The sequence below is a fragment of the Lepidochelys kempii genome, chromosome 2, assembly GCF_965140265.1.
Source record: "Lepidochelys kempii isolate rLepKem1 chromosome 2, rLepKem1.hap2, whole genome shotgun sequence".
Taxonomy (NCBI): domain Eukaryota; kingdom Metazoa; phylum Chordata; order Testudines; family Cheloniidae; genus Lepidochelys; species Lepidochelys kempii.
This window is the reverse complement of record NC_133257.1, coordinates 111,021,215-111,048,389: the sequence shown is the minus strand read 5'-3', so window position 1 is coordinate 111,048,389 and position 27,175 is coordinate 111,021,215. Positions and strand designations below refer to the sequence as shown.

General features: G+C 44.4%; 1 long non-coding RNA gene across 2 annotated transcripts in view; it reads right to left on the bottom strand.

Annotated features, from left to right (window-relative positions):
- The window catches only part of LOC140905954 (uncharacterized), a 28,277-nt gene extending 7,239 nt beyond the window's left edge, over positions 1-21,038 (bottom strand). Inside the window, exon 1 of one of the 2 annotated variants that reach the window (XR_012156998.1) lies at positions 20,783-21,038. This is a non-coding gene — a long non-coding RNA (uncharacterized lncRNA). Of the gene's footprint in view, positions 1-14,174; positions 14,651-20,782 lie in introns of those variants that run through there. The other variant, XR_012156999.1, reaches the window with a different exon arrangement.
- Between the last annotated feature and the right edge of the window lie 6,137 nt (positions 21,039-27,175).

Below are 27,175 nucleotides of genomic sequence, written 5' to 3'. Positions count from 1 at the left end.
TAAAGCTTTTACTTTGATGTACTCTCTTCTTTTCTATTATTATAATCGTGGCTGTTTTTTAACTGGATGTGTGTCAAGATCTCTAAGTGCTGTGACTGGACAGTGTAAATGTAATGAAAGAGAACATACTTCTTGTTGTAAAACATCCCTTTAACTTGCCTGTGCTCTTACAAGCTTTACTTCAAAACATATGCCCCCTGTATTTATGCCTGCTAAGAGGCCTTGCATCGTGAAGGGGACTGCATTGTAAATCATTATTATGCTGCTAACAGACAGTGCCTTTCTTACCAATAATTATGGTTGTGCCTGGAGTTGAGAAGGTTGTTCTGGGGCAATAAATCGTGCTGTAGGTGATCTTTCATTCTTTCTGCATGGTATTCCTGAATAGGAAATTGGTGTTCTTAACAGCTGAACCTGACAGTCTCCAAGGCTTTACAGCTCAAGTCACAGAATCTGCTATGCAGAGAGTGATATTTTGTTTTCACTTTTGTGATAGGAAATTTGAAAGGGGGATTGAGGGGAGCTTGCTCTCCATATTAGAAATGCATCAATGTTTGAGAATATTATTGGAGCTTTAAATCTAATAAAATAAGTTTAATTCAGTATATGCAGCGCTGGAGGTTCTGAAGAGCTTTTCTATATTGCATTACATAGCACCTTACATTGGACACAGCATTGTTGCACATTCTGAAATCTGTTAGCAGACTGTGTTCCAAAAGGAGTCTGGATAGCTGAGGGGACTGTTAATGGGAAACAGACCATTTCACCTGTAAGAGCTTTGGTTGAAATTTAAACCTTGAGCCCAATCCTGTAGCTCACATGAGCAGTCCCACAAAAGTCAATGGGTCAGCTTGTGTGAGCGAGGACCACTTGTCTGGGGTTTCCATGATTGGACCTTACTTCGGTAGAAATTAAAATCAAAGCCATCTGCTGGCTGTCAAGTGACCTATGTGAAATTTGGTCGTTTCAGTTCTAATAGTCAGTATCCACATTACAAAAGCTGCAGTCATCACGAGCACCAATTAACACTCTCTGGTTGGCAGCAAGGAAGCATCCAAAGACTGAAATAACCATAGAGACTGAATTGCCCTTTCTCTCTTAGTGATGATCCATCTGAGTCAAGGTGATGTGTGTAAGTTTGCATCGTCACTGCTTTTTATATTTATTGCTTTTTTAAACATGTACTTGTGCCACAGTTGTGATCTAGGGATCCCTTTGTGCCAACTGGCAGAGGGCGCAAGGGTTTTACCAGGATCCCTTGGCTTGGATATATGCGTAATGATTCACTAAAGGGGCAAGTGCGGTCTCTAGCCACTGGTCATCATAATAATTGCAAAATATATGTACAGATAATATTTAAGAAATAATTTTCAGTATAGGAACATAATGTTCTTATGGCAGATAACCAGGAGATGATGTGTCTTGTTTCCCCTCAGAAAGGGGGTGACAGACAATTATCTCCCTATCCGGTCATTGTGTGTTGTGTGCCAGGAAAAACAACCAGCAGGGGAGCATCCTGTTTATGAATAAGGGCAATGGATTGTTCCGATGTATCTCGGGGTGGAAACAGACACCCTGGATCTTTCACCTAGGAGGCATGCTAACCGCATGACTCGTCTCATGAACGGAAGATCACAGCCAACCCTGGCTGTGAAACACTGAAAGGACTTTGTGTGATCATTGTTCTATTAGATATGAAAGTATCTAGTTCAATAAGTCTAGGTGCCAGAATGCATGTGATTAACGTAGACATTTGTTTCCAATGCGTCTACTTGCTATCACTTGAATCTCTGCACTCTATTAAATAAACTTACACTTGATTTCACTATAAACAGATCTAAGTGCTGTGTGTGCTAAGCTGGGGCGTGCCGCTTCTTTGGAAGCAGTGAATCTGTGAATGCCACAAGTGTCCAGTAGACCAAGGCCTGGACGCTCAGGGAGGGCTTGGGTGTTGGAGTGTGCTTATTACTCATCTGTAGAGTGACAGTGGGGCCTGCGCAGAGCTCGAGGGGAGGTCTTGTGTTGTCAGTGGCCGGTGGAGTAAGGGATCTCCTGTGTCATGCTAAGCGCAGGTGGTAGCAAGGTGCTTCACAACCCTGGTGTGGTGGTGGTGGGGTCCCCTAGTGGTTAGAGCACTAGCTCACTATACTCCCTTGGGGGTTGGCAGTAGGGAAATCCAGATCATCCTCATCCACTGGGTTCCAACCCAGGGCCCTGGGGCTGGCAGTTCAGGTGGGCAAGGGTCTCACCAAGCCTGCTCCCTGGGCCACTTCCTAGCACACCTCCTGCCTCTCCAGTGGCCCACTGGGGGCCTGGCTGTTGATTTGCAACTTATACTCAACTGAAAGGAGTCCAGAGAGACATCCCTCTCGCTCATGGGCAGGTACTCTGCTGTCTTTCTGGCAGCAGCCTGCAGATCCGTATTAAGGTCTGCTTGGCGTAACGTGGAACTCCTGCAGTATCCCTGCAGGAGCTACTAGTGCAGGTCTCCCTTGTACTCCCTTGTGCTGTGGCCTTTTAAGATCACCCAGCAGGTGCAACTGAGTAGAGTCCTGGGGGTGGAGTCTCCTGGGCCCAGAACTTCTCCTTAGCTCTCTCTTCCCGAGTGTGGGGTTTGTACAACCCATCACACTGGGTGCCTCCGGGAAGTGTCACGACAGTTCAGGGCACCTGCACCTGTATTTCCCTCGTATGGTCCACCAAGGGCACCCACTCTGCATTCCCAGCTCCTCAGCTGTCACCTCTTTGGGGCAGAGACCCATGTCTCCCTTCTGTCTGTGGTTTTTCCAGGCTGCACAGCTCCCTGCTTACACTGTGATATCCCCAGCAAGCCAGACTGTCTAAATAGGCCAGTGTCTGTGCAGTGCTTTCTCTTCATAGGCTTATGGGCAGCATAATTGTTAGCAGTCATGAGTTACCACACAGCCCTTTATAAGCAAGCACATTTATTCTTAAGACGAAAGCATTACAGAGAAAACATTAAAAACAATTAAAGAAACTATACGCGTGCTAAAAGCTTACCAGAGGTCACCCATCACCCAGGAAGGACAGGGCGCCCCTTGACTGAAGGTCCTGTCCGTTTGCTGGATCAGAGAGAAGCCTCTGCATCAGTTTAAACTCAGACTATTTATCCAAAAGCCCTTACTTTGTCTGTTTGGTCTCTGGAGAATCCAGTTTGAACTAGTATATGCAAGTCTTTCCAGGTGGTGGTACTTCTCTGGAGGTGTTACAACCTGAGTGAACTTGCCTAATCACCCCAACTGTTCTTAGTTCCTGGAGGAGCTGTGGTCATCCTTCCCCATGGAATTACTTACAATTCCTGGCCCACAATGACACATCAACTTAGTACAGTAAAACTGTCCAAAGATACTGCAGGAAATTGCTATCTCTGTCCCAGCTTGGAGACAGACCAAGCCACACAGTTTCAACCAGGTCTTGACAAATAAAAAGCAAGCCTGACAGATTATTTGTTTTTGCTGCCACGGCCTTTAAACAGTACATTAAGTTGGTCAATGTGAAAACAAGCAACCTCATGACCTTCTAGTGCATAAATCTTCCTCCTGTTACCACCCCCTTGCTGCTTGTCATCTCTTCCTGTGTCATGTCCTGTCTTATATAAGAGAGATTGCAAAAGCTTCCAGGCAAGGATTAGGGGTCTGATTCTCTATTATGTTACACCAGGTTTACTCCACTGTGACAATTTACACTAGCGTCAAACTAGTGTGAAACAGTAGAGTTAGGTCCCATAGCTTTTATTTGTCTGTAATAAATTATGCAAATGTGGTGGTGTGGAAATATAACAAAGTGGCCGTAATTTATAGGTAGGATACATTTATAAATAGATTAAGTTTAAATAGTTAATAAATGGTTAATTGCTGTAAAGTCTGAGCGGTCAATAGGCTGCTTATAACATACATAACACCTTCTTCTTACATGTGTATAATCATCTATAAAACGTACTACTCATGTCTGCAACATGCTTATAACGTCTATTAATCACTTAACTCTTAATATTATATTTAAATTAACATTTATAAAAAAAAGGGGGTGACCTTAATAAATCATAATTAGAGCTGGTTGAAAATTTTCCCGTGTAATGTTTTTCCACCAGAAAATGCTGATTTGTCAAAATCAAAATGATCTGTGGGAACATGTCAATTTTGATTAAATTTCGTTTAGAAAAAAATCAAAATGAAGTGTTCTGATAAGATCTAAACATTTGTTGGAATGGAATTTCTTGGTCATTTTGAAACACATTTCAAAATGAAAATCAATTTTATATTCCAAATTATAACATTAAATAAAGTCGCAATTGAAATAAAATATTTTGACTTTATAGAATGCAATATTTTGACTGTCTAGAAATGATATGTTTTAAAAATAAAACCCTTTTGTTTTTCATGAAATTTAAAATGTTTTTCTTCTGATTCGCAAATGATAAAATTGCAGAATTTCCTGTGTCATGGAAGTTCTTGAACAGCTTAGTTCAGACAGGGCCTGATCCCGCTTCCTTTAAAGTCAGTGGCAAAGCATCCATTGATTTCATGGGGAGCAGGACTGACTGCATAATTTGTATTACAATATGGACATTTACACAGATTCTGCACAAAGTCTTGCTGAAAGCCTCTTGATGTCATTCTAATCTTATCTCCTGCAGTGATGTTCTGGAGAATAGGTTTCTTCCCCATATGTATTATTTCCAGAACAAATTAGTTAGCAAATAAAGTGGACAATGCCAAATGACTGTGTCATTAATCTCTAAAGTAACTCAGGCTGTTACTGAAGTGATCAACCATTCTGCTCAGAGAGTGCTAACATGGGATTTTAGCTGGGAGTGCTTTTAATGTGCTAAAAGAAATCTTTTAGATGGAGGCATCTTTGAAAATGTATGTTTGAACTTTGGGACGTCAAGTATATGAAGTTAGCAGAAGCTCCTTTTGCTGGCAGATTTCTGATCTAAAAGTTGGTTCTTAATGTTTTATCATTAGAAATGCACATACACAACAGTGAAGACACCTTCCCTACACTGGAGATTTCTCTTATTGAAGGCCAGCCACAAGTGCAGCAGCAAACTCCTAGTATAGATAGGATAAATTGCTATAAGCCATGTTTTGCACCCATGCCCCTTATCTCTGCTTGCAACTCTGGTGAACTGCACTGATGCAAATTGTATTTTATAGTGATTTTGCCTGTGAATGCTAGGAGTGTGCACTGGTACAGCTACCCCTGAGGCCAGGCCATCAATGTTTGTAACCAGAGCAAATCACCAATGTAGAAAAGCTCTTCTACACTTAAATATGTTGCAGCATGTGCTCCTCATTGTGCCCGGCTAGCGGAGAAGGGGAGTTACATCCTCATCTCCTCCCAGTCCTTTTGGAGAGTAGCAGCATTAGTCTGGATCAGGCCTTGTGCTCACAGGCCACTGGGACTGAAACTGTCACAGGCTCCAGAATGGGAGCACAAGTGGGGAGAAACTCTTTGTACTCTCTCAGTCATGTGGACCTGGCAGGTGCTGGGTCAATCTGGCCTGTAGAGACACCAGCCCCACTGTGACCATTGTGTAACTTTGGCATTTTAGCCCTTTGCTGAACTGTATTTGTAATTTAGTCCATCAGTGTAACAATATGGTACTGAGCAAGTATGCTTATGTAAAGGCAAACAGTGCAAATAAGTATCTAGATGCATAGCACAATTACAGTGCAAAATACTGTTACAGTGCATTTAATACGAGGGGCAATCTGAGCAAATACAATTTGGCCCTCATGTATATCTTGAACCAAAGCGGAACAAACCCTTTAATGTCCCTATAGTGTTCATCTTCATGCACCTCAGCAAGCCCTGGTTTCAGTCTGGAAAAGAAGAACCAGAAAAACGGGAGAGGGGCTGATCTTGGCAAGATTTCCAGGAAAGTTGTGCAGAACTAAGAAGTTCAGGTAAGCACATGAGGTCAAATTCTGGCACAGACCAGGAGGACAAAAGTGGCTTTAAGTCTCTCCTGATTGCACGCTACTCTGGAGGAAGAAATGCTTCTCCCACCCCCAGTATTACTTCTGTAGCCCATTGGGGCTGCTCTGAATTACAGAAGCCTCTCCCCTACTGACTATGGCTTGTGGCACAAGTTAGAATGGACACAGCTGAGTGTGTTACAGCCCTGCCCCTCCTGGCTCCATCTTCTCCACACCAGGACTTGGCATATGGGCACTTGTGGTGGTCTAGTGAAGTGCCTGTGCTGGGGAATTCTCCACTAGTAGCTTTGTACCTGTTCACAGCTCCTAAGTGCCTTCAGAGCAACATCTGGCAGCAGAAGTGGTGGCAGAAGCCCTCCTCAACATCTGGGGTACTTTCCAAACTGAAATGAATCTCTGAAACTTCTGAGGCTCACCCATCACTAATTAAACTACAGTTTGTCAATTCTTCTCTAGAGCTGCTGTCTTTAACAGGTAAACCCCAAAGATGGCTACCCAGGGGATATCATGATGTCTACAGGGACTGACCAGATTTCTCCCTGGTCTTGTTTACTAGGTTTAGCTATCTCAGAACCCTGAAAATGTCAGGGAAAACACTGCGTTTGGTAGTTCTTTGACATTTCTTTTGACTTGTGTCTGTACAAGGTAAGTATGTTGTCAAATGCCCAGTAAATTCAATCTAATTGGCTTGTTAGTAGAGGATTGGAGATAATTAGGTTACCAGCTGAAGTATAAACATAATTTGCATATGCAAATTAACCTTGGGTTGGTTTTTTTTTTACCCTGTAGAACTCTCCAAAAGGTTGTGAGATTATGGACTAACATTATTCACTTATATTTTTAGTTGGTCCAGCTGATTTTTTTTCACCTCCTACATTCCTATTTGTCATCAGTTTGGCCTCTGTTATCTGCTATACAGAGCTGAGTGAAAGAGTTTTGGTGACTAGTTACTTGCAGAAACCATGCAGTTTCAGGTCAAGAGATACTGCCAAATTCAACCCAAATTTGTGAATAAATAGTTTCGGTTGGGGGAGGGGAGAAAGGGAGAAAAATTTCCAAAAAAGTGGAAATGTTTTCCTTTTACATTTTCTGAATGTTTTGATTTGTTTTTGTGTCTAAAATGATGTTTTGTTTATAAATTTAGCTAGATTTAATCAAAATAAAGTTACCTTTCATTGGATATGAAATGAAATTGTTTTGGTTTTGCCCGGCTCTACTGCTTAGAACTTTTTTTGATGTTTTGAAGATGATAGATTAACATTTTCTGTTTATTTTCCATTTTTGTTTTTCTGAGTTCCAGGCTGCGGCTGGAACCAGAACCAGAAATGACAAAATAATAGTGGGGGAAAGACTGTTCTTGCTGTATTTCTGATCAGGCAGGAAGCACCACAAATTGTATTGTTATGAAATTTCTAGTATGATTTTGCAGAACAAAGGGGTTTGGATTAATATCTGAACTGAACTTTCTGAGGTTTGTCCATCAGAAGTTGTTGTTTACCACAGTATTTTTCCAGCTCTTTCGTTAGGAGGACAACTTCACACAAGACAGATACCTCCAAGGAGCCCCTCCTCCCCTAAATGCCCAATCCTCCCAGTATTATTCCTCAAATGCTTCATTCTGGGGGCCACCAGGAAAAGATCAGTGGATAAAATTTGAGATTGGCTGGTTGAGGGTAATGCTAGTGGACTACATCTAAGAGTTATGGGGTGAAACTGACCAAAGGAAAATTAGGGGTGAATGGAGAGGCCTATTATGCCGCTGAATAGTGTCCAAAAGGCAATGATAAGAATCCCACCCCTCATGAAATTGCACTAGATAAAGTACACAAGAATGCACTTGGAACAAGGTCATGCTCCTGGTTGGTAGGGGATAAACATGATAACTCGATATGTCTTTTACTTTTAACTTCTGATTTTAAATAGAGTTCAGTGAATAACTTATTCAGCAAGTGTGGCCATGTTCTTCTGCTTGTGGGATATAGACAGGCAGATCATAATATCCTCAAATGTATTCAACAGCTATCTTGTCATAATGTTTGCATTCTGGATTGCCCAATATTCAAAAATCAAGATGTGCTATTTAATAATGAATGTTCAGATAAATTATACCACATCGTCTCTGTTCTGTGATTTGATGAATGTGCAACCACTTCACGTACACACACTTGTGTGTCTAGCTTTCATATTCTGTCTCCACAAACATTTTTCACCGGTAAAACTTATTCAAATATATATACACAAAAGGAGAGTGAAAACATAACTGAAGCAAATATTTATTCAAAACCATTTTTTGTATTATTTGCTCAATTCTAAGTACAGGGCACAAACAAGGATGACAAGCAAAAATTTATTTTTTTTTCCCTGCAGAAATTAGCTATGTCTTATTGTATTACCCATGATCAAACTGGAGACAAAAGTTAGTGGTTCGGGTTCATTACCTTTTATATGGAGGAGAGACAAACACTAAACAAATCTGGGAGTTGAAAAGATCATAAACCTTACATACCAAGTCACGTCACATAATCTGAATGCTCCTTAAATTTCCTCTGACTGCAGTTAGAGTGAGAAAGGGCTATTAGAGGCACTCTTAAGCTCCATGATCAAGAGAATGCTTACCAGATACTAGAATCAATCTTTCTCCCATTCTTTTCAGATTAAATTGACTGATACGGCAGGAGGCAAAGTTAACTCTTTGCCCTGTATCAGTGAGAAATAATCATAACATTATAAAGTTGCTAAACAAAATTCCAGTTCTTCAGGCTTTTCTTGTGTGAGTAAATTGATGGGCCATCTCACAGAACCAACCCCCAAAACATGGTGTTTTCAGTGTTGTAGCTATGTTGGTCCCAGGATTTGAGAGACACAAGTTGGGTGAAGTAATCTCTTTTATTGGAGAAGAGGAGCTCAGTGTAGCTCGAAGGCGTGTCTCTTTCACCAACAGCAGTTGGTCCAATATAAGATATTACCTCACTCACCTTGTCTGTTTAACAGCATTTTAAGGATAGATATGTGTGTCATCTTTTGATGTTATTTCCATTACATTAGGTCTCTTCTTTTTCTCTATTTCTGGTGCCATTCTCTGGTGAGATTAATTTGTATTAAAGTAGAGAGCTAATTACACAAAACAAGCTGATGTAGCTGGGATACTGCCTGAGCATAATTAAATATAAAAAACATGGTGTTAATACAACTGTGGTGCTAATTAAATAAAAATGGTGGAAAGTGTCTGAGGCAGTGCAAATATAAGAAGTAAAACTGATAAAATGCTCCATTAAAAAATTCTCATAGATATTACAATTGACTAGTCACTGAGCTGCATTAGCAATAATTGTATGTGAACTGCTACACAGGGCCCAAATGAAGTCAATGGGGCTTTTGCCATTGATTTTCATGGGAGCTGGATCCAGACCTTAATGTTCCAGAAGCTGCTGAGAGGAAAGCCCTATATTCACTTGTATTTGTGACTGGATTTAAGTGTAGCATCCTGCCACCAAATCAGGAATGGACAGTAATGACAAATGGACACAGAGGATAAACCCCTCAACAAAGATTGTAGCCCTTTCCTGGACAGGGCTTACCTCTTTATTTTGCACTTTGCCAACATTTGTGTATCTTGCCATGCCACAAGAACCTCATTGAATTGAATTGTAACCTTGGTAGTAATCAACCTTCTTAAATCAACATAGACCAAAACTTTGTCTTAATGCAAAATTCCCCTCAATAGAAAATATAATACCTTCTTTTAAAGCCTGATTAGCTGAGCCCAAGTATGCATGTGTGTGTCAACTAATAGTGAGAGAAACAGAGCCACACAGGAAAGTTACACGATAGCGAACCCACAGCTCTGTGGGAGCCTAATGTACTAATGCACAATATTTTAGGCAGTTCTGTATGTCATATATATCAACACGAGTCTATCCCAAAACTAGGTTGTGATTTGGCCAAAGGTTGGAGGCCTCATGCCCCCATTATTCCTATCTGTGAATGTGCTCCTTCCTAGCAGAGCATAAAGACCCTGAATTAGCATCCAAACTCACTTCCTTCCAGGGGTTTGGCTTTATTAGTGTTAGTTTTGTGAAAGGCAACATAAACCTCATCTTTAGCTTCCTCCCTGAGCTTGGCTGTCCCTTGCACTGTCCTACAGAACATCTTCTGATCTTGTTCCCACTTTTTCTAAAGAGCTTCTCCCACCTCCTTTCTTTCCTGGGTGAAATTAATGAGCTGCACCTGCCACAGTGAGTCAACAGAACTTCAGTAGCTTTATACAGTGTTCTAACAGAAGTACCTTGCCATCCTGTTACATTATCTTACAGTTCCGTTGCATAATCTAAGTCCCATCAAGCTGTTCCTTCTGCTCTAGTGGTGGACCCTCAGTGTCTGCAGAATTGAAATAGTTATTTAAAAAATAAAAGTTTCTGGCTTGTATGGTAATGAAGAAAACCTTTCAACTGGGAAACAATGCAATATTATCTTCCTGAGTCAATAGCCTGAAACAATAGCGATAGGGCTGAGCTCACAGCCATTTTTACCCTGTCAGAGGATCATGTTCTAACACAGTAGTCCCCCCGGATGTGTTTCAAAATGGGTTAGTCTTATCTGTGGGGGCTGGATCAAACTATGTTCAAACCACATGACTAAGGCTGTGAGTAATTGGGACCCAATCTGCACACAATGGAAGTTTTGCATTTGACTTCAGTGGGAGCAAGATCAGAGTCTTAGGGTATGTCTACACTACGGAATAAGGTCGAATTTATAGAAGTCGGTTTTTTAGAAATCGGTTTTATATATTCGAGTGTGTGTGTCCCCACAGAAAATGCTCTAAGTGCATTAAGTGCATTAACTCGGCGGAGTGCTTCCACAGTACTGAGGCTAGAGTCGACTTCCGGAGCATTGCACTGTGGGTAGCTATCCCACAGTTCCCGCAGTCTCCGCTGCCCATTGGAATTCTGGGTTGAGATCCCAATGCCTGATGGGGCTAAAACATTGTCACGGGTAGTTCTGGGTACATATCGTCAGGCCCCCTTCCCTCCCTCCCTCCGTGAAAGCAAGGGCAGACAATCGTTTCGCGCCTTTTTTCCTGAGTTACCTGTGCAGATGCCATACCACGGCAAGCATGGAGCCCGCTCAGGTAACCATCACCCTATGTCTCCTGGGTGCTGGCAGACGCGGTACGGCATTGCTACACAGTAGCAGCAACCCCTTGCCTTGTGGCAGCAGAAGGTACAATACGACTGGTAGCCGTCATCGTCATGTCCGAGGTGCTCCTGGCCACGTCGGCTGGGAGCGCCTGGGCAGACATGGACGCAGGGACTAAATTTGGAGTGACTTGACCAGGTCATTCTCTTTAGTCCTGCAGTCAGTCCTATTGAACCGTCTTATGGTGAGCAGGCAGGTGATACGGATTTCTAGCAGTCGTACTGTACCATCTTCTGCCGGGCAGGCAAGAGATGAGGATGGCTAGCAGTCGTAACTGTGCCATCTTCTGCAGAGCAGCCATGAGATGTGGATGGCACGCAGTCCTTCTGCACCGTCTGCTGCCAGCCAAAGATGTAAAAGATAGATGGAGTGGATCAAAACAAGAAATAGACCAGATTTGTTTTGTATTCATTTGCTTCTCCCCCTCCCCCATCTAGGGGACTCATTCCTCTAGGTCACACTGCAGTCACTCACAGAGAAGGTGCAGCAAGGTAAATCTATCCATGTATCAATCAGAGGCCAGGCTAACCTCCTTGTTCCAATAAGAACAATAACTTAGGTGCACCATTTCTTATTGGAACCCTCCGTGAAGTCCTGCCTGAAATACTCCTTGATGTAAAGCCACCCCCTTTGTTGATTTTAGCTCCCTGAAGCCAACCCTGTAAGCCATGTCCTCAGTCGCCCCTCCCTGCGTCAGAGCAATGGCAAACAATCGTGCATCTGAGAGTGCTGTCCAGAGCAGTCACAATGGAGCACTCTGATGGGGGTAAAACATTGTCGCGGGTGGTTCTGGGTACATATCGTCAGGCCCCCATTCCCTCCCTGCCTCCGTGAAAGCAAGGGCAGACAATCGTTTTGCACCTTTTTTCCTGAGTTACCTGTGCAGACGCCATACCACGGCAAGCATGGAGCCCGCTCAGGTAACCGTCACCCTATGTCTCCTGGGTGCTGGCAGACGCGGTACGGCATTGCTACACAGTAGCAGCAACCCCTTGCCTTGTGGCAGCAGAAGGTACAATACGACTGGTAGCCGTCATCGTCATGTCCGAGGTGCTCCTGGCCACGTCGGCTGGGAGCGCCTGGGCAGACATGGACGCAGGGACTAAATTTGGAGTGACTTGACCAGGTCATTCTCTTTAGTCCTGCAGTCAGTCCTATTGAATCGTCTTATGGTGAGCAGGCAGGTGATACGGATTGCTAGCAGTCGTACTGTACCATCTTCTGCCGGGCAGGCAAGAGATGAGGATGGCTAGCAGTCGTACTGTACCATCTTCTGCAGAGCAGCCATGAGATGTGGATGGCATGCAGTCCTTCTGCACCGTCTGCTGCCAGCCAAAGATGTAAAAGATAGATGGAGTGGATCAAAACAAGAAATAGACCAGATTTGTTTTGTACTCATTTGCCTCCTCCCCTGTCTAGGGGACTCATTCCTCTGGGTCACACTGCAGTCACTCACAGAGAAGGTGCAGCGAGGTAAATCTAGCCATGTATCAATCAGAGGCCAGGCTAACCTCCTTGTTCCAATAAGAACAATAACTTAGGTGCACCATTTCTTATTGGAACCCTCCGTGAAGTCCTGCCTGAAATACTCCTTGATGTAAAGCCACCCCCTTTGTTGATTTTAGCTCCCTGAAGCCAACCCTGTAAGCCGTGTCGTCAGTCGCCCCTCCCTCCGTCAGAGCAATGGCAGACAATCATTCCGCGCCTTTTTTCTGTGCGGACGCCATACCAAGGCAAGCATGGAGGCCGCTCAGCTCACTTTGGCAATTAGGAGCACATTAAACACCACACGCAGTATATGCAGCACCAGAACCTGGCAAAGCGATACCGGGCGAGGAGGCGACGTCAGCGCGGTCACGTGAGTGATCAGGACATGGACACAGATTTCTCTGAGAGCATGGGCCCTGCCAATGCATGCATCATGGTGCTAATGGGGCAGGTTCATGCTGTGGAACGCCGATTCTGGGCTCGGGAAACAAGCACAGACTGGTGGGACCGCATAGTGTTGCAGGTGTGGGACGATTCCCAGTGGCTGCGAAACTTTCGCATGCGTAAGGGCACTTTCATGGAACTTTGTGTCTTCCTTTCCCCTGCCCTGAGGCGCATGAATACCAAGATGAGAGCAGCCCTCACAGTTGAGAAGCGAGTGGCGATAGCCCTGTGGAAGCTTGCAACGCCAGACAGCTACCAGTCGGTTGGGAATCAATTTGGAGGGGGCAAATCTACTGTTGGGGCTGCTGTGATGCAAGTAGCCCATGCAATCAAAGATCTGCTGATATCAAGGGTAGTGACCCTGGGAAATGTGCAGGTCATAGTGGATGGCTTTGCTGCAATAGGATTCCCTAAATGTGGTGGGGCCATAGACGGAACCCATATCCCTATCTTGGCACCGGAGCACCAAGCCAGTGAGTACATAAACCGCAAGGGGTACTTTTCAATAGTGCTGCAAGCTCTGGGGGATCACAAGGGACATTTCACCAACATCAACGTGGGATGGCTGGGAAAGGTACATGAAGCTCGCATCTTCAGGAACTCTGGTCTGTTTCAAAAGCTGCAGGAAGGGACTTTATTCCCAGACCAGAAAATAACTGTTGGGGACGTTGAAATGCCTATATGTATCCTTGGGGACCCAGCCTACCCCTTAATGCCATGGCTCATGAAGCCGTACACAGGCAGCCTGGACAGTAGTCAGGAGCTGTTCAACTACAGGCTGAGCAAGTGCAGAATGGTGGTAGAATGTGCATTTGGATGTTTAAAGGCGCGCTGGCGCAGTTTACTGACTCGCTTAGACCTCAGCGAAACCAATATTCCCACTGTTATTACTGCTTGCTGTGTGCTCCACAATATCTGTGAGAGTAAGGGGGAGACGTTTATGGCGGGGTGGGAGGTTGAGGCAAATCGCTTCCAATCGCTTTGGGAGTACATCCAGGAGAACCGCGAATGCCAGGGCAAAGTAATCCTTTCACATGCTTGCTTTTAAACCATGTATAGTATTTTAAAAGGTACACTCACCGGAGGTCCCTTCTCCGCCTGGCGGGTCCGGGAGGCAGCCTTGGGTGGGTTCGGGGGGTACTGGCTCCAGGTCCAGGGTGAGAAACAGTTCCTGGCTGTTGGGAAAACCGGTTTCTCCGCTTGCTTGCTGTGAGCTATCTACAACCTAATCATCATCATCATCTTCTTCATCCCCAAAACCTGCTTTCGTATTGCCTCCATCTCCATTGAAGGAGTCAAACAACACGGCTGGGGTAGTGGTGGCTGAACCCCCTAAAATGGCATGCAGCTCATCATAGAAGCGGCATGTTTGGGACTCTGACCCGGAGCGGCCGTTCGCCTCTCTGGTTTTCTGGTAGGCTTGCCTCAGCTCCTTCAGTTTCACGCAGCACTGCTTCGGGTCCCTGTTATGGCCTCTGTCCTTCATGCCCTGGGAGATTTTGACAAAGGTTTTGGCATTTCAAAAACTGGAACGGAGTTCTGATAGCACAGATTCCTCTCCCCAAACAGCGATCAGATCCCGTACCTCCCGTTTGGTCCATGCTGGAGCTCTTTTGCGATTCTGGGACTCCATCATGGTCACCTCTGCTGATGAGCTCTGCATGGTCACCTGCAGCTTGCCACGCTGGCCAAACAGGAAATTAGATTCAAAAGTTCACGGTTCTTTTCCTGTCTACCTGGCCAGTGCATCTGAGTTGAGAGTGCTGTCCAGAGCGGTCACAATGGAGCACTCTGGGATAGCTCCCGGAGGCCAATACCGTCGAATTGTGTCCACAGTACCCCAAATTCGAGCCGGCAAGGCCGATTTAAGCGCTAATCCACTTGTTGGGGTGGAGTAAGGAAATCGATTTTAAGAGCCCTTTAAGTCGAAATAAAGGGCTTCACCGTGTGGATGGGTGCAGGTTTACATCGATTTAACACTGCTAAATTCGACCTAAAGTCCTAGTGTAGACCAGGGCTTAATGCCGTCTTGAAGAATTTTCAGGTGTGACAACTTACTCATATAGGAAGGTGTTCTTTGAGGATGGCGATGCCCCTATCCCCTCTCTTTGCTGCTGGAACTCTTATGCCAGAGTTGAGATGGTAAATATTACAAATCCTACTCCAAATGTGGGTTTTGAATTCTCAGATCACTAGTCTGACAGAATATGCATCTGTCAGCAAAATATTCTTATTTTTTCTTTCCAGGTGTAGAATAAAACTTATTTGTTGCTCTAACACATTACTGACCACAATGAATAGGTGAGTGCACATATTTCAGTCCCTATTTTTACTCTTTGCTTTGTACACCCTGGCAAACAACAATCTGCTGGGGGTTCAAAAAGGGCCCCTAAGTTCTATTTTTTTCCTTACTTGTCCAGTCAAGTAACTGTGGTCTGTTTAAAAACAAATTAACTAGTGATGTAATTGTCATGTTCAATGTAATAGTTCTTATTGTTTCACTATCTAATCTAGCTATGTGTATACTTACAGGGACTATTCCTGACCCTGTTTCTGTTATGTAGGTGAATGCTGTTGGGACATGTACGTAGGTCATTAATTATAAATGTATTCTATGCTGTTTTTGGCTTCAGAATATGAAGACTGTGGTTGGGATACAAATTCCAGTTATGTTTCAGCCTGATGCTTTTGTATGTCTTCCTGTCACCATTAATCTGAGCTCATCTTCCTTCCTGTCTTCATCAGTGTGATTCTTCCTTAGTCTCTGCAATCTTCACATAATAGCCAGAGCTGTTCTCTACAGTCTTTCTGATGGCAAACCTATAGGCCTACTAATGGTGCCTAACCAAAAGAAACATTAATGTTAAAGGCATGTGAGGGAACACCTCAGGTGGGACTATGGGGCTGACCTCTCCTAGTTTACCTCGCAGTAAAAAAGTAGTGCCTTCTCTTTACTGTTTTTACCTCAGGACAGCACATCTGTGTTAGTTATCCCAAGGCAAAAACCACACCTTTTTAGTAGCGAGGATGAGGTGTGTTTGTGTGTCAGTGGCTGTTGTCAACTTTGTGCCGTGGATAGACATTCTCTAAAAGTGGATTTGGGGGTTGTAACTCTAGTGTGGTGGCATATTCAGAATGTATATCCAGGCTCAAGTCTCTTGTACATTTCCACATGTACGCATACCTATCACTCAGACAAACATAGCCCTCAAATATCCCTGTGCAGCTGATGTGACTTGTCCAGTTCACAAATCCACATTATACCATCTCCCAAACATCACTACCTAGAACTGCCAGCAAACCAACTCTACATGTATGTGATGCATGATAGGGCTAAGATTCGTTACTGAACATGTCGGAGTCTATTCTAGGATACTTAGGTATCCTTTGATTTCCTAGTTTTCCCTCTATGAGGTACTCTGATGTGCAAATTGATGTTGAGATTGCTAATAGTAAGGATCACAAGAAGAAGCAATCGATTATTGAGAAGTTTTGGGTTCTTGATGTGATTTCTGGGCTAAGTGGAGAATCCGAGCTTATAGAGCCTGGGAAGGTGAGCCACATTCTTGCTTGGCATGCTGCACTGCAGTGTCATAAGAAGATTGATTCTATTGTGGGAGAGGTGAAATTATGGATCTGAAGGACCAGGACATGATTGAGCTGTGTTGACAGGGAAAATGGAACAAGAGGAGAGAGATCCAAGAAGAACATGTTGGGTTTTTATAACTTTGAAATATTTCCTTGGAAAATAACTAAAAGGATATTTTCTAGGCCTAATTGGCACGATGCATGTCATGGACAATTTAACTATTGTAGATTCTCTGCTGACATGTGAAACCTCATGTGCAGTGAGAAGAATGATGTCAACTTTCTTCTGATCTTTGAATGCTCTTTGTGAGACAATGGAACAATATGGGCATAAGTGGAGGTTATATATACAGTAGAACTTTGATTCACATTAATGGGTGGAGGCTCATTGTAATTTACTTAATCTGTGAGTTAGTGCGCAAACAATAAAAAAGGATAAGGTATCACTAACTGGACTCTGTTCCTTTATTTTGATAAGAAGAGAAAACTAAGTTAGAGTTCTGACTGATAATACTGAAGTAGTAAATGTTGTGTGGTAGATCTTGTAAGAATAATGAAGGTTTAGCTACATTGGAAGGACATGGCAACAGCACTGCTGCTGTTAAATCTTGGAGAGGTGGAGAAAAATGGGCAGCCTGGTGCAGGTTATAAAGCAATAAAGCAAAAGTTAGGCTAATCAATTCTACAGTATTATTGTTTGTGAGACGGAGGGCCTGATTCTGCTAGCTGAGCTCTACGAGAGTAGCAGATACTGAGTACCTCTCAGGATCAGGCCCATTCTTATTAGCTAAATAAAATTAATATATGGCTTATATATATATCAGGGAGGATATAATCCTACCATCCTTTTTACTATCTATAGATTTACTTGCTGAAGTAAACTTGTAGGTGCAACTGTCAGGCTACAGATTCTTCCATAAATCCTAGGCGTGATGTGGCATTTGAGGATTAGCATGTTGATTTCTGATGGTCTCTGGTGGATGGCACTCCAAAAACTAGAAGTGGCTTGCTTTGATCAAAACGTGATGCATCTTGTTTTTTCTTTGCAAGAGAAAACCAGCCTCACAGCTTAGAACCTCTCTTGTAGGAGAGGCAAAGCATTGGCTAGGGATAGAGAATGAAGCCTGTCTCACCTTGGGCTTTATTCAAAACCCATTGAAGTAAATGAAGGAATGCCCACTGACCTCAATGGGTGTGGGATTGGACCCCTCTAGGATATGTCTACGCAGCCCACGGCAGCAAGCATCCCAGCCCGGATCAGCAGATGTGGGATAGTGGGGCTTGCGCCAGCATGCTAACAATAGGGGTGTAGACAGTGCTATGAGGTTGTGCCTCCAGCTGCCAGCTCGGGCTCTGAAGCCCACCCATTCCCATACGCTTCAGAGCCTGAGCTCCAGCTTGAGCTGCAATTCAAAGCACTGTCTACACACCTATTTCTAGAAGCACTGGCTTGAGCCCCTCGGGCGAGAGTCTGTCAGCCTGGTCCGGTGGGCTCGCTGCTCTAGGCTGTGCTGTGTAGGCTGTGTGGAAGTGCTCTCGCCATGTCAGTGTTGAGGAAAACTTGCAGCATTGCTGCTTTGCTCTGGGTCTAAATAGACGACGTTGCTGTCAAAAGCCATTAGTCTAGTATTTTTTTTACTCTGTAATTTTCTGAATAGCCAGATAAACCAAATGACATCCCATCTCTGGCTATTCAGCAGATGTTACAGAGTTGTTCTCCCCCCCATTTTAAAGGATTATTTTACTGAGATTGCTCAATGACAAGTGCCAGACTGACAGCCCAGGAGATTAGATGCAGAAGAGCGGCACAAGCTTCCCCATTAACATGCCTCAGCCTTGATCTGGATAGACCACCTAGGTTAGCAAAAGGATTCTTGAATCTCCTTGCCTATTTCATCCTTAGCCTGTCTGTCAAGATGACCAACAAGGTTGCCAATGGGGTTTTAGTTATGTGGACAATTGTTAACAAGGAACTGGACTGAGATCATTAACTCCTGGCCATTAAACAGCTACCATGTGGTAATAACATATGGGAACTATGGCATGGGCCAGATTCAGGCTAATGACTTAGAGGCAAAAGGCTTGATAAACCATTTCCTGCCTCCCCTCCCCCCCTGGGGGCTATCCAGCTTGTTACTTGGCTTCCTAAATATTGCAGTACTGAAAATACACATCTGTATGAAATAGCCTCAGGTTGCAGCAATATGGTTTTGACAGAACGTATATTATATTTCCCTTATTGTTACCCTTATCTTTGTGTGGGCTGGTGTGTGTGTGTTTGGAGGGTGAGGCCAGTTGTGGCAGCCTCAAGGAGTGTTTCATATCAATAGTTGTATGATGTAACGGTCAGTCTTCAGTGTGGGAACACTCTTGTTTCCAGTTGTTGCGTTGTTGCAAATGACTAGTGATATGATCCTGTTGGTCTCTGGGACGGGCAATTAAAAAACAACCACACTGTGCCAGACTGACAGCCTGCCACACTGAAATCTGCTATTTATGCCTGTGGGTACTGCACAGACAAACTTCCCATACTGCCCTGATAATGTGCCTCAGCCTTGACTTGACAGCCATATGTCTAGAGCTGAGAAGTAACTCCATTCCCCTTTCAGTTCTTGGCCTCTCTGTTAAGATTGCCAGCAAGGGTAGTAATGGAGATGGGATTGTTTTGGCAATGTGGGCTTGCTCCTTAGATCTGAGCTGAGCCCACCTAATAAAATAATCCTGAATGTGGTATGAACCATCAGGCCCAAAAAGTGCCTGGTCCTGCTGGGTGCTAAACTTCAAGTCCTAGGGAGTTTGCTTAGAATGGAAGTGACTCGTCATTCTTTGGATCACAAACTGCACAGGATTGGGCCCTAAGCTTGGCTCTTTACTGTCCCAAGTCTTTTTATTTTCTGTTTACAAAGCATGCACCAGTTAGCACAAAAACTACTTGAATTAAATGGTGTGAGCAGTGGTTCATTAGAGATAAACTTTCACACAGTACAATCAATAACACAGTAAACACTCTATATGGCTGTAGGAGAAACAGAAACTCCAAACAAGAAGGAAGACCTAGATCCCTGGCGATCGTCAAGCGGCTCACTGTGGAGTAGAGCATATGCAAAGGAGGCCTTTGCACTCCCCCGATTTTGGGTTGGCTGGTGTCTAGACCAGTGCCATGGCATAACTTGGAGCAACCTGCTATGCTACCCTGCTTGCCAGTGGCCCCATGGGCCAACAGAGCTGTCTGGAATCAGTGAGGTATGGGAAAGCCCTGGCCATGCCCCAACAACCTTTCATCCTGGCTGTGCATCCACACCAGCAGCAAGGAGGAGGGTAGTGTGGGAGCCAGTGACCTGTCTCTTGGCTCCTCCTCCACTTGGGTGAATCCCCCATGGCCAGCAGGGACAGCATGATCACGGCCCCAGTCTGTAAAAAGGGCAGCATTCTCTGCAACCATCTCACTGAGGGACAGTGGGACCATACCCCTGCCTTTTCCCTTTCCTGTTGCACTCCAGACCTACTACTAGGGAGCAGTCCCTTGCTTAGGAGAGCAAAAAACCCGCACTTGTCCCTCTGCCCTGCATGGGGGCATTGGAGGCTTTGGAGTTGCCTTGTGAATTCTGCAAAGGCCAGGCTCAGTGTTTATAATTTAGAGTTAGTTATTGTGACTATGATCGGCTGTCATAAAACCAGGGGAACCAGTTCTGTCCTGATGTATATTGGCCAGGGTGTAAGTCAGGGCAGAGTTCTGCCCACTCTTCTAAGCCACAATAAAATCTTCAGATGTAAATCTGCACAACCTTTCTGACGGCTAACTTCTGTTGGTTACAATATTCTCCATCCTTCCTCCCTCCATGGACTGTAAAGTGATCCAAGCCAGCTGTTGATCTGTAGGTCGCATGGTGTAATTTTGTAAGGATTTACCCTGCGCCCTTAAACCCTTTGCTCTTGAGCAGGTCACAAAGAGAAAATCCTACCACGTGTTGAGCAGTGACAGTGACATCCTCTGGTGTGGATTCCGAGAGTGCAGTTTGCACGCTGCTGAATCCCACAGATGCAATTTAACCAGAGTTAATGAATTCTGCTCTGATAAATTAGTGAAGTTTGTATCTTACCTCTGTTTCGTCTCTTCAAGGCACTGGAGCTCAGCACACAGCCAGATGACGCTGGCAGTTACATAAGGTTCTATGGAAGGTTCTAATCGGTAATGTCAGCATGGTTTTCTTGGGCTGCTGCCAGTGAATCAGCACAGTGCACATCATTCAGTAGCCTGAAAGAATTCAGCACCAAGCAGCATCCTGCCCTGGAATTCAGATTCATAGCGCAGCATGAGCCCTACATCAGATTCAGCTGTATTCTCCAGAACCACCAACCGGTATTGTCTGCATTAAAGACTCCTCCTGTGTGCTATATTTAGGAGGTATGTAAATGTAAAATAGCAAGGAGCCATTTCTGTCTTCTGGCCAAAAAGCATGTAGCATTGCTTTGTCCGTGCACAAATATCAGAGAGGAGCTCAGAATCTGTAATGTTTTATTCTGTTGAACCATGGCAAGGATGGGAGCCATATGCTCCATCTGCATGTGTGCTCACGTGTTAGAACACATTAGTCCAAGGGCAGGCAATATGCTTCGGGTTGGTTGGCCGGAAGGTGGGCCATCCATGAAAAATACTTTATCTGATGTCATTAAGTCCATTTATTTTTAAAAAATCGTTGCAATAAACTAGCCTGTCTGTCCAAATCCCCCTTTGATGTACATGCTCTTTTTGCTGCTTCCAAACCACATGTGAGCAGATTTTGAACATCACACCTTGAGCACATGCAAAAGAAAAAAGTTTGGCTTGCAAGAGCAGCCTTATACAGAGTTGCTCCATTCCTGCTTTGTTTCTCCTTGTGCTTATTGCAATTCCTCTGTTGTTTGCCATTCACGCGGAGTGACAGACAGAATTAATTGCAACAGCTTCTGTTACAGCAGAGCGAGCAGAGTTTTTCATTTCAGCTCAGATTTTGCTGTGTTCCAGGAGATAAAGGAACAGAGCCCTGCTTGATGATGATACTGAGGTTTTGGAAATTGGAGTCCCTGTTTACAAGGAAGGTGAGAGGTGGTGATTCGAGGGAGGGTCCTTTATGGCCGTAAGGAAAACACTGTTGTCTAATAACTAGAATAGGGGTCTGAACTGGGAGACTTGGCTTTATTCTGTGATATTTATACTGTGCTCATCCCCATGATATCCGGTCAGCACACTGACTGTGCCACAGACTCACTGTGTGACCTTGGACAAGCCATTCAACCTTCTGCATCCCAGCTTCCACATCTATGCTTGGACATCCACTGAAAGGCACCATGTCCTTTAAAAGGCAACAGATCCAGCTCTAAGGCAGATATTACAGTGTACAATCCTAGGCACCAATCCTGCAAGGTACTCCATGCAAGCAGATCCCCGCACCTGTGCAAAGTTCCATTAAAGTCAGTGAGATTCTGTACTAGCTTCTGGGTCCTCCAGCACAGGACTCCTAGCAGGACTGTGGCCCTAATTAGTGAACTTACTATGTGAAAATATTAGCAGAGAAAACCACTACCGCTCCAGTACCTGGTCCTGGGACTGACACTGCTGCAGAGAAGAAACTTAAAACATGTGATTGTCCCATAGCATTCCCCCAGGACAATAAAGAGAATCCCCAGTGTGGGATACCTTTCTGTCCTATGTCATGGCAAACAATCCCTGTGTATTCCTAATCATGCAAATCACTCTCTGGTGCTGACTCCATCCTGTCTCATAAACATATTGGGACTTGTGTACATAGGCACTTGTGCACACATATGAAAGAAGAATTTTTATGCATTGACTCCTCTGAGAGTTATATATTGAGTTCAGTAGAGGAAAATTCGAGGAAATAATATATCATGCTTTATGCTTCATTGCACGGAGATCCCCATCCCTACAACCCACACATTTGCTAGACAGGTCACTGAGAGGAGAGAGCAGCTGTGGTGAATTAATTAGCAACTTTCAGGGTATCAGCAGACTCCAGAGTAGGTTGTCCAGGTAAAACCTTTGTGTATGCAGCACGCAGCTCTGTGTGCAGCAGCAGATTCACATGTCTATGATGTAGCCGTGGTGGTGCCTAGAATGGACTTCCATCTTGAATGCTCCCTTGCAAGTCTTCTCTCAGCACAAGTCCACATGGGAGGATTAAGGCTTCTTAAATCCCTCAACGTTGCATCTTCCATCCTTTTTTGTAGTCGGCCTCATGCTTTACTTCCTTCAACCCCAGCTCTATAAACCTTCTGTAAAAGCGCATATCCTTCTGCCCATTGGACATGACCCCACCACTGAAGTCATTTTGTTCTCAATTTGTGCAAGACCGCAACTTGTTGGGATCATCTAAGTATCACCTTGTTTGTGAAAAAATCAAATCAATGTATGGTGTAAGAATACACCATAACTTTTGACACTGAAAACTATTTAGTTTCCTCTCCTCCGCTGTCCTTAATGGCCATGTTTCTGTTCCATATAACAGAGTTGTCAGCCCTACTGTGTTGAACGCTTTTATCTTAGTTGTCACAGATATCCTCTGAAGATACTGAAATGCCATAGACGTAAAATTAATCCCAGGTGTGACTTCTTTGGTAATAGAACCTCCTGCTGATAACCCTACCTAGATAGATAAAACCATTCATCCATTCAATATCATTGCCATTTACATGCAGTATCGGCAGTCGTTTATTTCTGTTTTATAGGAGGCATGCATAACTTTGATTTTGTTACCGTTGATCTTAAGTTGCATAGATTCTGCAGTGTTTTACAGCTCTCCCAGAATTAGCTGTAGTCGGTGAGTAGTCTCTCTTAGTAAGACAGTATCATCCAGATTCTCAAGATCCTCTAAAAATGAGGCATAAAAGGCATCTCTTTCAGCATTGGGTCTTTCATCATGTGGAGCATATGCACTAATAACTATCACATGTCCTACCTGCAAATTGAAAATGGCAGCTATCAGGCATGGCGAATAAACCCAGTCAGTTGTGCAGAATCTCGGGGCAAACCAGAGCAACACCCATTGGAGCAGTGTTCCCATTAGATGTATCACAGACATGCAACAGTAAAAGATCTGACCACTATGAATCAGAATCTTGGTGTTCAAATTCCACCATGTCTCCTGTGTGCTGCATATGTCAACATTCCGGCTTTCCAATTCTTTAACCAGCAGAGTCGTTTTTTCCAACAGCTTTTAATGACCGAGCATTCCATGATCTCACCCTCAGAGACTAACATCAGTACAGAAGTGGACATGCTGTCCTTGTATCAAGCGCTTTGCCCTATCTCTGGTTTGTGGAAGAACCATTATCATGCAGTCAGACTCCTCGGAATGTAGTAGAAGATTTAGATGAATCTTGGTTCCATTGTGAGTAGCAGATGAAACTGCCAAATCAGATGAAATTGCAGAAAATGTTATAGCCTTTTCTTCTGTCTGTCAAAGTTAGTGATGTTTTACAGGGATGACTTGCCAGGCTATCACCCAACCCTCCCACTTTATCTGAGCTTCGGACTGGGAACAGGAAGCCAGTGGTTTATGTGCCTAAGGACTGTAGTGTCATATTTTGTAAATGAGAGGGAGTGATTTATGTGCACATTTAGACTTGGTTATGCCACATGAGTTTTCAAAAAAAATCCCTTTTTTTTATGCTGAGATTGTGCAAGCATGATATGGCGGGGTCAGTTGTACCAAGAAGTTAATGCATCAGTTAACAGGAGATTAGAGGAGAGAGGACTTTTGAGGGTTCAAATTCTTTTCCGGGCACAAGAGAAATGAATGTCTCACTCTGCTGCATGGTGAATGCCTGTCAACCTCACAGAATCAACACCCAAGTTGACAATCGTCTGTGCTCATGTGAGGTTCAGGACTGGAATAGGTGGGGAAAATGTACACAATGCCGCTTTATTGATATTAACCCTATCTTATTGTAGTCCTAAAAATAAAATCATATTAGAAAAGGAAAATAAACCTTTTATTACAGTCCTTTGGAATAAATACTTCAGAGTCGTAATGGGGACAGTGAAAAGGGGGTGGGGGTGGAAGTTGAGATAAACTAGAAGGATTATACACCAAGAGAAAATTAATTAAAAAGGCCCCATTTTGAGTCATCCTTGATAAGACAGATCTGCACTATATTTATATTCACCCTTAGCCACCTAAAGCCTGAGTCACATAACTTTTCTGGGCAGTGAATTCAATTGTAGTCCCTAGGCAGGCTGCAGAGTTGCAGACACTGTTCCAGTCTATATCCCCAGTATGGGAGGGTTTTGAGCCAGGGGATCATCATAATCACAGATGGAGCTGCTTTTCCTTCGGGTCCCACCACAGTAGGCCCCACAATACCAGCCTACTGGGGCCTACCATGGAGCCCCCTCCCCCTCTCCAGTGTGCAGGAGTTGCAGATGACTCCTACCATGGCCACTCCAGCCATGTCCTCTGTGATGCTTCTTGGGGCACCCACGGTTGGGAGTCACCCTGTTGCCACCTGCCTCCAGCTTGAGGGAGTCTTGCCTGTGCCAGCTGTGTGTTAGCTCTTTAGCACAACCAGCCTGCCAGCCACTCAAGCACTCCCCGCCTCTGGGCTAGGCCAGCTCTGCTTGCTGACAACAGATGCAGCCTCTGAGTCCCTCCATAGCGTCCTCTTGTGGTATCCAGCCCCTGATCACTGGCTACTCGCAGCAATCCCACAGCCTCTGTTCCCAAAGGAGCTGGGAACCCCAGTTTACCAGTTTTACCTCAGACCCCTGCTACACACACAGCACCAGGGGTGTGTGCAAGGGGGGCAAGCGGGGACACCCCCCCCAATAATCAGTGAGGATGCAGTACTCCCCCAGTTCTGGGGCTGCAGTGGGGAGAAAGCCGCAGCCCCAGAGTCTGGGGAGTCCTCTCTTCCAGGGGGCCAGGGTGCAGTGAGCTCCTTCAGGGGCTGGGGGCGGGGAGGGGAGAGAGCTGTGCTCCCCTCAGAAGGGGTCAAATTTAAATTCCTGTGCATGCCCCTGCACAGCACTGTTTCTTTAAGAAACAATAGAACTTCAAATAGAAACAGGTGGGAGAGTGGTGGACACAAATGGTTGCATATAAAACAATGTGAACTAGAGCCTATGCTTTATTGATAGCTACCTTTACTATCTAATAAAGTAGATTCTCAGCCCAAAGTTCAGTCTTTGCGGCACTTGCGGAGGAGCCAGGACCAAGTCTCTCCTGAAACACCTCGTTCTGCTCCTTGTTAAGGTGCCTCTTCAGTGAATGGCCACAGAGTGTCTTTCTCCACCCTCTGATATACTGAATCAGTCTTTGTTCACAGATGGGGTGATCCCCTTGCTGTCCTGTTGTTCCTTTTCACTTCCAAGTGGTTTCAATGTTTATAGTTTATTTTTGATGGTTTTCTGTTGACCTTTCTGTGCAGTTGCAACAGGGGACAACTGAGCAATACATTACATGATCAGCTAGCTGGGAGGGTGTGACAATGCTCTTCCCCTCCCCCTCCCAGCCCCGCTTGAATGGGCCATCACTGAGGTATTCGCTGGTGGCTCATTTTCACTTCAAACCCACAAGAGCATAATTTTCAATATAGAAACGGCATTTCTTAAATATTACCTGTACACACATCTCACATGGATTATGAGTATGGATAAGTTACAAGCTTTCAGTAGAGACCTCATATGCTACCCTTTATGGATAAATACCATGAACTTGGTTTACTAGGTGTAGTGAGTTTGTCAGGTCCGAGACAGGATTTGCTTGTAATGAACAGGGAACGCTTTGCCAGTTGGTACTAATAATGGTCTGCGTCACAGCCTCATGGGGAGGGAATGTGAGGGGTAAAGTATCACTTCCCACTGAGTAAGTTCATATTTCTTTGGGCTTTTTGCTCAGTGCTCAGTTGGTGTGGGACATGATCAGTGAGCACTACCACTGACTGGGTCACCTGAAGTCATATTTTCAACATTGACTTAGGTCCCCACTAGCTTTAAGTGGGATTTAGGGTAGGTCTGCACTGCAGTTAGACACCTATGGCTGGCCCATGCCAGCTGACTTGGGCTTGCAGGGCTGTTTCATTGCTGTGTAGACTTCCAGGCTTGGGCTGCAGCCTGAGCTCTGGGACCTCCCACCTTGCAGGGTTCTAGAGCTCGGGCTCCAACCTGTGGCCTGAGACAGCTGGCATAGGCCATCCATGGGTTTTTAATTGCAGTGCAGACATTACCCTTAGGCATCTAAGCCACTTTTGTACTGCAAGGAACTGAGAAGTGCTTAACCCTCTTCAGGAAGTAGATTTGAGGATTGCTTTTCATAAATTAATAGTTTTAATAGTTTTAATTATTTGTTAATAAAACACAATTAACACTGACAAAAATTCTTTTGGTCTGAAGCTTTTTTAAAATCATTAACTTGTTAATGATTTTTTTCAGAGATGAAGCTAAACATGGAAATGATTCAGATTGCTAGTGTCTGGTGTAACAATCCAGTGTGCAG